Below are 10,534 nucleotides of genomic sequence, written 5' to 3'. Positions count from 1 at the left end.
ATAGGCACTTAAAATTAAATTAAATTTTTTTTCGAAAAATTAAGGAGAAAAAATCTGCATGTTTGATTCATAAAGTACCCCTTCACAATTTAATTAAGGAGTCAGTGGCAGATATAATTCATTCTATCAGACATGGCACATTATGAAAAATATACCAGCGGCCAAGATAGCAACAGTTTCTATTTTTATATTTGAATGATGTGAGTACAAATCTGATTTCTAATCCAACTAAATACTTTTACATAAAATATCCACGTACACACATCATTACATTAACACAGCACTTTCAGTGAATTTCAACACCTAAGATCCAATCCACGTGGTGTTCTTCTGATTCAAGAAACTTACGTTTTACTTGTAATTTCGTTTTATTTGTACTTGCCACTAGTTTTTTAGCTATAACTATAGATACATAATTAAATTTGTATTTTCATAATAAAATTTCAAGTGCTGAAATAATGTTAAAAAAGAGGGCTTATTTTAAAATCTACTAACTTAATTTACCAGTAAGGCTTAAGCTACTATCTAGTTTTTCATACACTGTTTAAGTATTCAAAATTGCGTCACTTTATAAAAAGTAATAATTTTTATGCACCTAATTAAGTGTACTAAGATTACTCATGGTCGTTTAAAAATTCTTAGTAACGTAAGCGCGAAAAATAGTGTATACAAAAAGACTTTAAAAGACTGTATTACACACACACGCGCGCGCGCGTTTATCAAAGATGAACTATACGAACACTTATATGTATGAGGGGGGGGGGGGAGGGTAATTATGCGAACAAATTAGTAGTTATGCGGACGTCTGCATAATTCTACTATGATATTGACATACATCTTAAAAGTATGTAAAGTCTGAATAAGTCTCTGTCACTTAACATATATGCATACATAAATTGCATACTACATGTCAAAAAAATATTTTCGACACGCCGTGCGCTGGGAACGAGATTATGAGCCATCTGTTGTGGCTCTAAAAACCTTGATTTACAAACGCGACTCACAACTCGTGCTGCGCACTCGTGCAAGTGCGTGTGTACATCGAGATCTTTAGAGCCACATTAGATGGCTCATAATCTCGTTCCCCGCGCACGATGTGTCGAAAAGTTGCATACACCACACGCGCGAGAGGTTAGGTAATTGACACGCGTGCGTCAATCACCTTCCTCGCGCACTAGTATCGTAATGTACTATTTTATTAGCTTACAAAATGCTTTACTTACGTTCAAAATTTTGAAGGAAAGTTATATTAAGTTATGAAATGATAAGCAAACGGTCTTATTACTTGAATTTTGGCTAGCTCTACTATATTTTCGAGAATTATACAATAAATTACATAGCAAATATGGGATCTTTATGTGATGATTTACTTAGAATGAAATATATTGTTGTCAATGACTTTCTGATTGCCAGTACGGCATGTTGTACTTTTTAAATACTAATTTTGAAACAGTAAATTAACTAACTTTACACCACGTACACGTACTTTTTCTTAACTTTATTTTTATGTAAACATTAAGTCACAAATAATGTTCGTATTAAACTTTAATACGTTTGATGCATTTGCATTGATAGTTCATAGCCTCATCTGACATACAGCTGATTTATCAAGTGTGTATTCGGCATGTTAAGTTACTACTAGTGCTGAGGAGTAGCTAGAAAAAGAACTCGAACCTCCTGCAACGAATATTTTTAAAACGTATTGTAGCACGCGGTGTTTTACGTCTCCCTGCAACCCCAAAAAATTAAATTTATGATTTGATAAATTATGTGGAGAGATGGGAAAAATATCTTGAAGGAAAATATGTAACTGATGTCCAGCATATTATGTACTATTTTATAACTTCAGAATGTAATGAAAAACCTAAAGTACTGTTACTATAACTAAAATCCAGTGTTTTATTTGATACCAAGAATAAGTTGAAGGTAAAAATGAGAATTATAAATAATATTTAGTTAATATTATTGTAAGGAAAGGACCGATAGGTGCTGCAAGCATACTGTTGCTTCTTTTGTTTATTTCAGCAAGTATATATAACGATGTATACAGAATACTTGAAAATATTTTCTACGTACTTTGCTGTTTCACAAGTTTGTTTTCTAAATCATTGGTTAAATTTTATCTTAACGTGGAATATTTCAAAGAATTGCATTTTTAAAATCATTTTTGTCCAAAATCGCTACAAAGATTCATTTTTATGGACAAAAAAAACTAAAAAATGATAGAGTAAATTTTTGTGAAGTTCAATATTTTAGACAGTTATCAGAATAATACGGATCTTATACATCAGAATTATCAGAAAGATACACTTGCATATGAAATAATCAATGTCCACAAAATGTAAGCTGCAAACATGGAACTCTCTTTAAGTTAAGGTCAACTCAACAATGTTGATAAATTTGTCTTGTACATCTACATTTTTAGAAAGTATATAGAAAATTACGTTTTTAAATAATACAATACTGAAGCATTTGGGGATACAACAGTAACGGACTTGTTTTTTTATAACACATAATAAAAATAATTGTTTTACTTGCTTATAAAATTAATAAACAGCATAAGTTCGTTTGGACGCTAAAAGTGCAGGTTAAAGTTTTACTTCCAGCCACGACGCAGTATTAGTAGTCATTTCATACGCAGAATAGTATAACACGTATTTTTCACTTTTCGCTAAATATATATTATTTTGAGGCTATCCAATTTTTTTTCTACGAGAACTTTTTAACATCAATTCTAATAATATGAATTCCTAATCATGTTTTGGAAAAAAGTATGTTCAAAAATTATGAAGTTAATTATTTCTACAAGACACAATGCTTTCATGCTGGCAAATTTAGTGGATTAAGGTAAAAGTACTAGTTACTGGCCACTTAGTAGATGTTATCAAAAGAACATTATATATTTTAATCAGCTTTTAAAATTTTAACTTTTGTTAGGTACCATTTGAAAGCTATGAATTTATTTTAAACTATACGATAAATAGAAATCGTATATCCGACCGTAGACAATAATTATTTATAATCATCTGAGTATGTCAGATGCTTTAGTACATGGGCACTGAAAAAAAGTTGCTTTAGTGGCCCAAATTTAGGAGCCAGTAACTGGCCACTCCATGCTAAACCCGTACATAACTTGAGGTGGTCGGCTACTAGTGCTCACCAAAAGTGAGGTTGTGTACACACTTTATGTAGAAGTGCTCTAGTACTTAGCCACCATTTTATCAAAATTTTTTTTGAAAGTCTTGAACTGAAAAAACTAATTTCATTGCACTTTAAAATGAATTATTGATAAGTTTTTACAGTAATGTTATCCTGTCACGGATTAGTATTAAAGTTAATTCTTATGATTTGTGAAATGGTGTTGGTGGCTAGGTACTGGTCGCGGCCAGTAACTAGTGCCTTTGCCTTACAGAAGTGGCGCCACCACTTAAGTTAGGCTCAAAGGAATGCACACTTAACTCCACTTAAACCCAAGAACTTAAATTTATTTTTCCAATTGATACACTTCAAACAATAGGAAATGTTATAGTGTCTGGACGTCATAAATTATGAATTAGTTTTTTCAACTTTAATTAAGATACCCTTTTTACATAGATTTTCATTTTAAATCAGATGCTAATAAAGAAGTATTTAGATAATGCTTGTGTACAAAATATCTAAGAGATTGTACTGGATTTTCAAATTTATCTATTGTTTTGCATAAATAAACCAGTTGAATCCGGTCAAAAGTAACTATTAAAAAGAGAATGTGGAGTTAAACTATATAATATAAAAAATTAAGATTAATCAAAGCCCTAGCGATATCAGATCCTGAATAGAGTATCAGCTGTGATTTAAAAAAAATTGAGACGATCTGCTTCATTATGGAGTAAACTTTTCACAAAAGTATTAGTGTCCTAGAATCAAAGTAGACGACTCAAATCAAGTCTTGTGTTTTTTAGTTCTCAGCTTTTGCTCTGCAAGTGTAAGACTGAGAAAATCGTTCAGAGCATAGGATTACCAGCCAACCAATGGAACATGTTTGTAAGAACAATACTTTTATTACAGTTCAAATAAGTAAAAGTTTTGACGTATTTTTGACTCTATTTTCGGGTTTTTTTGCAATTTATTACAACTTATCTAGAACATGAAAGATAAATCTTTACGATGTTGCAAAGTATACAAAAATATATCAAGATGATACCGAAGAAGCGCTTTCAGTTTAACTTAGTTATGAAAACATTGGAGAAACTTCTCTCATTAAAAGTTCCAGAAGTTGATTTACTTCACTTGTTCCTTTAAATTTACTAACTAGAAATTTGTTAATTACGGTAAACTGGTGTAAATCATTTGGAATATAAAATCAAAAGTAGTTTTACATGCATTTATACATTTTTGTCTACAATTTTGTTTTATGTACACCTTAACATGAGATTAAATGAAAATTTTTTTTATAAGTCATTCATAAATGAAGAAAGTTCAATACAACCACGATTAAGTTAGTAATATATTTTACGTAGTTTTTATAGCAGAAATATTTTTAGATTATTTGGATTGATGTAATATTGCCATGAAAATAAAACAAATGTTTTTATACAAAATTTCTACCAGTTGCACGTGTACAGTAATTAAGCGTATGACAATACCAAGCTAAGCAGAAAAACTATGTTAACGTACAGCCATAACACTTATATATTTCTTTGTTGTGTTGAATAAGTTTGAAATGGCATAAAGTCCGATTCAAATCGATTAAATTTTTATTCAATCATTCAATCAGAGCATTTTTAAATATAAAGTGTCCAATGCCGTTTGTTAAAATTTTTTATTAGACCTTAAGAGATCCAGCGATATCATCACTCTTTTTTCTTCCAACGCAAGTCTAGCATAAAAGCGAGTGAGAGAGAATTGACTCTGCATGTTTACCTGCAGAGTCTATGAGAAAGAGAGAGAGAGAGAGAGAGAGAGGGAGTGAGAGTGAAAGAAAGTAATACAGCTGTATGAGATACACACAATTATGCGATGTTGTTATTGATACTCATGGATTATTATTGCAAAGGCGCCAGTTTTTACTTATTATTACATTAATTATTTTTTTGCAGTAATAACGTTACAATCAATAACAGTATACATACATACTTACACTAAGGGAAATATTGAACTAATAAAGCTCAAGGATGCGTGTCTTTAGAGTTTATAGCAACGCCAAACTCTGTTGATGCAGCGCCAATGATGCAGCCGATGCGGGCTACGAAACGTACTAAAGAGTGAGAAAAATATATACGCTGCTTTCCTTCGCGCTCTTCTTCTCTCACTCTTTGCGGGCCGCATCAAAAATCAGCGGATGTATATGTATATCTATATTTATCGTCAGGCCACGAATCTCAAGATTGTCATTAGAAAGTCAAAACCTTTGGGCTCGTTCGTCCAAACGCTTCGAGCTCTTGAAGCTTGGCGCAGTGTAGTACATTGTTAAAAGTATAGTTTTGTTAAAAACAATTGCCTTGTGTATTTTTTTGTTTGTTTTAGAGTTGTATACTTATTGCTTTGATCAAATTAACTTAATAATGCAAACTGGAATGTTATATTATTGCTTACTTCAAACATCTATCAACAGTAAAACTTGGACATCTACTACGTATTTGTTCAAGAATCAATTGCTGGAGTTCAAAATTATAGCCAAGGGTGTGCGAGCAAGAAAATCAGAGATGTTTACTTTTCACATTGAAATTTATTTAAATTTAATTTATCAGGTGAATAAATACGTGATGCCCGATTTTCCTCACTATTAACTTTATTATTTCTACATTTAATGAGATCACCACGTCTAAAAGTGGTGTTTTTATTGTTAAAGACTGTTTTGTATCATTCGGTAGTTTATGACAACAATTTGCCAAACTGTTGACTAAAATTTTAAAATCTTAAACAAAATTAAATTTGATGTACAAAAACCAGATAATTAATATATTTCTAAATACTTGTAACTTGGTAAGAATTTTAATTAGTTGGGATACCGTTAAAGAAGTATAAGTAGCTAATTTTTATACTCGGATTCATCAAAATCAAGATTAGGTTTCAGCTGGTGGACTGCAATAAGACACATTGACTTGCTCACTATTAATTATTAATTTTATGTTTCATGTGTAGTTTTTCTATTGTTCTACAGCTAGTAGTAAAGTCTTACATAAATGAAATTTTTAAAACATTTTTAGCAAATAAAAGATACATTTTAAACACTTTAAGTGCCTACTTTTTACAGTTGCATTCGTTTAAATTCAGTTTATTGGACAGATAAAAATGTAGTGTAGAGACTTTTTTTACTTATTATGTTTCTTCTATGTTTAATTAGTTCCTGGGGTCTGAAAGGACTGCTGCTGTTTGTTTAAAAGTTAATGAACAAGATTAATGGAGTTAAACATTTTTATTATTAATTCTTTACAGTGTTTACAGGTTTTTATTGGTTTGAAGTGAGAATAATAATCACTCATTGCACGTCTTTGTTTGCCATATAATCCAGAACAAAAACTGAGACGTGTGAAAAAATTCAACTAATATGTGTAGTTGATTACACTGATTCTTTCTGTATTTTTTTCAGTTTAAAGGCATTGGTTAAGATTTACCCTAAGTGGCTCTTATTATAGAGTAAAATATTAAAAAAATAAAAGCAATATAATAATTTCACTGACAGAAGGATTTATTTACTAACAACGTACGAGTACAAGTATGTTAACAGAAAATTATTTTACACGTTCTTTATAACTTTTTAAATGTCAACTGACACAGACGGAATGTTAACAGTTAACATGCTATACTTGCGTTAAACCTGCGCCGTGTTAGATGGTACCACGCGAGATACATATTATACGTAAGTTAATAGTTAACATACGATGTTAATTACTAATAAATCCTTCTCTCAATGATAGTATATTGTGGGTTCTGTTAGAATTCATTATTTGTACAAACCATTCTAAGTCTGTAAACACTGTGAAGAAACTATATTAAAAATGTTTTACTTCATTCGTTTTATACATCAATTTTCAAACAAACACCAGCAGTTGACCTTAAGAATTGATGAAAAAATTTTCTTCTGTTTATCTATTTATATGATGTACTTTATAAAAATACTAAATAATAAATCCTGACAATTTATATATTATAACCAATTTTCTTTTACATAAAATAATAACTACAACGGAAGTAAACACATCAATTACATCTAACAAACTTAAGGGACTCTTTTGAGGACTCAGCTTGTTGTTAGTTAAAGTTCTTGAGAATTCAGCTACTAAGACAATTACCTTACTTATTTTAATATCTTTTCTTTATTCAGAAATTTTAGTTGTTTGAGATTTTTTGCTTTCTCTTTATTCTTGTAACAGAAATGAGTCATTGCACTTATTATTTGTACGGATAAATAGAAGCACGGAAATAACAGAGAGAAAAAAGGAACTATGATATTTTTAGCTAGTGCCTTATTTTATTTTTTCAAAAAACGTTTTTACAAACTACAGAAGATTGATTAAAACTTGAGCGAAAGAATTTAGATCATTTTTTTAATACGTAATAAAATATCTAAAGAGAGAGTTCGGATAAAAAAGATCTTTGTTGAAGCGTACCAGTTGATGCAGACAACAGGAAAAACATCAATGAGGCGGGGGGGGGCGGGGGGTCCGAAATAACGACAGTTTACTTCAATTTTGCAGTAAAACTATGAATGTTCATTTCAGTGACGTGTATTTCGACGACAACGATAGCTCAGTCCAGCGACTGTTCGTTATTTCGACAGCCAATCACAAGGCAGTTTACTTTGACTTTCTTCTTATACTGCTTCGTGATAGGCTGTCAAAATAATGAACAGTTGCTGGACTGAGCTATCGTTGTCGTCGAAATACACGTCACTGAAATGAACATTCATAGTTTTACTGCAAAATTGAAGTGAACTGTCGTTATTTCGGACCCCCCCCCCCCCATCAATAACAGTGAAGTGTTATTGTATGACATCTTAAAATCATGAAAGAGATGTATTGAAAAAAAAAGTACAAAAGTATGTGTCTAGCGTACATCTTCACACCTAAGTTACTCTATATTTTTGTCTAACTAAGATAGTTAAACACATATGAGTTTAAAAAACAGATTCTTCGATAAAGAATAATTTTTAATAATTTGTTTTGTGTACATGCGTCTGTGCATAAATTGCTGTACTTCGGTATTTTTAACTTCAAAAGTTGTTTAAAATATGTTTTGCAGATGAGACTAACCTCGATCTGCAGCAAAAATAAATTAAGTAAATGAAGACAGAGGTAAGTAGTATTTTATATTCCGGATTCTATTGCAAAAAATAGAAATTAGAAGTGGTAATCAACGAATAATTAATAAATAATTTTATTAATATTTTTTTTCATTTAATTTGGTTTGCTGTCTGTCCGTCTGTCGAATGAAATAATCATCTGTTAACTCCCATATCTTGCTTTATTATTTACAGCAAAGGTAAAGAATTTAGCAATATTTATTTTAAATGTTGCTGTCGTATTTTTATTCAAACAATAAAGTTAGCGTGCTTGATACGTTACACGAAATAACAGAGCTTACGTAACTAGCTATTAAAGGGAACATATGAAAAGTGAGAATCTCTTTATTCCTGGATAATAATTTACGCACCAGCACACAACATTTGAAAAATGATATTTTTCAAATCTTGTTTGAAAATTATGAGGCGATGGCATAACGCTACATGTGCAAATTTTTGATGTGTAAAAGTGTAGAAATACATTTTTAGGCCAAACTTGCAGGTATGTATAAGTATATGCTGAAAAAACGTGAATAAGGGCAGCCCGAAAAGCAAAAATCCATTTATCAAGCAACATATATAGACATCTATCTTGTTCCTTGTGCCAAAAAATCACTTTTTTACTTTTGGATAGAACAAAGCATTATCCGTAATAATAATTGATATAAAAGATGCAAACACTTAATTTACAGATTTATATTAATATTAATATTATCAACAAGAATAGAAAACATTTCAGATAATTTTCTCTTGAATCTATAAAATTATACATCTAAAACTCAAGCCCGTTAGAAAACTTTACTATGTGAACTGTTGTTGGCATACCCAACCAATCATACTTAATTTAATTTATAGTTAAAATTAACATAAAAACTTACGATAATTTTACATATTATGAGGAGATCATGGATGCAGCATATTGTTATTGTGTTAGGAAACTTTCGAATTAGAAGAAAAAATTCAAAAAAATCATTATTACAAAAGGCCCTTTAACTATCTCTTCTTTGCATTTTACGAAAGTAACAATACTTAATTTTTCTTTCAACAAAAATCCAGAGTTTATTTGTTCACTTCATGGTCCTAAAATGGACTAAGCGGTATTGAAAAATAACAAGCTGTTAATAAATGTAAAAAACTCGAGTACCTAAAGTTATAAAACATTGTTCAAATAGTATGCATACATCAACAAATCTAATCAACAAGTTCTTGTTACAAAAAAATTATTTTAAATTAATTTAATAATTCAAAGTAAATTGGTTGTAAATGGTAAGTTTTAGAAAATCTATTAGCCCAACTGCTGATTATTCAGTTAGAATGACTAGTACTTTAATTGACACTCATTATTAATTAAATCACTAATTTAAAGTTCTATTTGACAAATTATTTAGGATACCTGCATTTTTCGGCTTTGGCTTGTTAAAGAGTATCAGAATTTTCAAGTTGCATTTATTTTTACATTTATTTTTTCATAAATATAACAACTTTATAGTTAACAATAAACTGTACCGACCATATCAGGGCACATAAATACAGGTAGCAGTTCTTTTCAGCTTTCCACGCTTATAATAGAATTCTTATCGTTTCAAGTTTTACCCTATTCTTGGAATAAGTAAGTGCATTATGTATCGTAGGTATATAAATGTGAGATTGTGCAGGAGTATGCGATAGTATCTACAATACCAAGAATACCGAAAAATTACTGATCTGATTTTTGAAATAAATAGTAAATGTTTCCAAATGCTATCAGGACTTTCAGAGGCTTCCTCTTCAAATGAAGCCAACACCTGTCTAGTTAGTAAAGTCACTATCAGTTTTACATTGCTACACCTTTTGAATTGCATCTAGTAGGATGAAAGAATGTAATAGGGGATAGCACGGAAGTTTCGCACACTTGAAAAAAGAGGAAATTAAAGAAAAAAAAGAAAGAAGGCAGCTAGAGGTAAAAAGTAAAAAAATGATAAGTAAAAGTCCGAAAAGCCAAATTTAATATAATACAACCAAAACAAGATAAAGCTAAGGGCGTACAAATAAATTCTAATAGTTATGACAAGAAGAGCCAATTCACAGTAAACAAAAAAATTAATGTGATACTCTTCTGCAAAAGAAATTTAATGGTATGCGAAATCAACTGAACGTGTAATATTAATCCAAACAAAAAAATCTTCTTTCTTATTTTTAATTTTGTAGATTTATACAACAAAAAATTTCCAGTACATTTACTCTAATAGACTAGGCTTAAAATTGGTGGTGCATGATTTAAAAGGAATCATC

This window comes from Copidosoma floridanum, unplaced genomic scaffold (genome assembly GCF_036245765.1).
Source record: "Copidosoma floridanum isolate Cflo_tuat_1 unplaced genomic scaffold, Cflo_Japanese_pri ptg000024l, whole genome shotgun sequence".
Taxonomy (NCBI): Eukaryota; Metazoa; Arthropoda; class Insecta; order Hymenoptera; family Encyrtidae; genus Copidosoma; species Copidosoma floridanum.
This window is presented reverse-complemented; position numbering follows the sequence as displayed.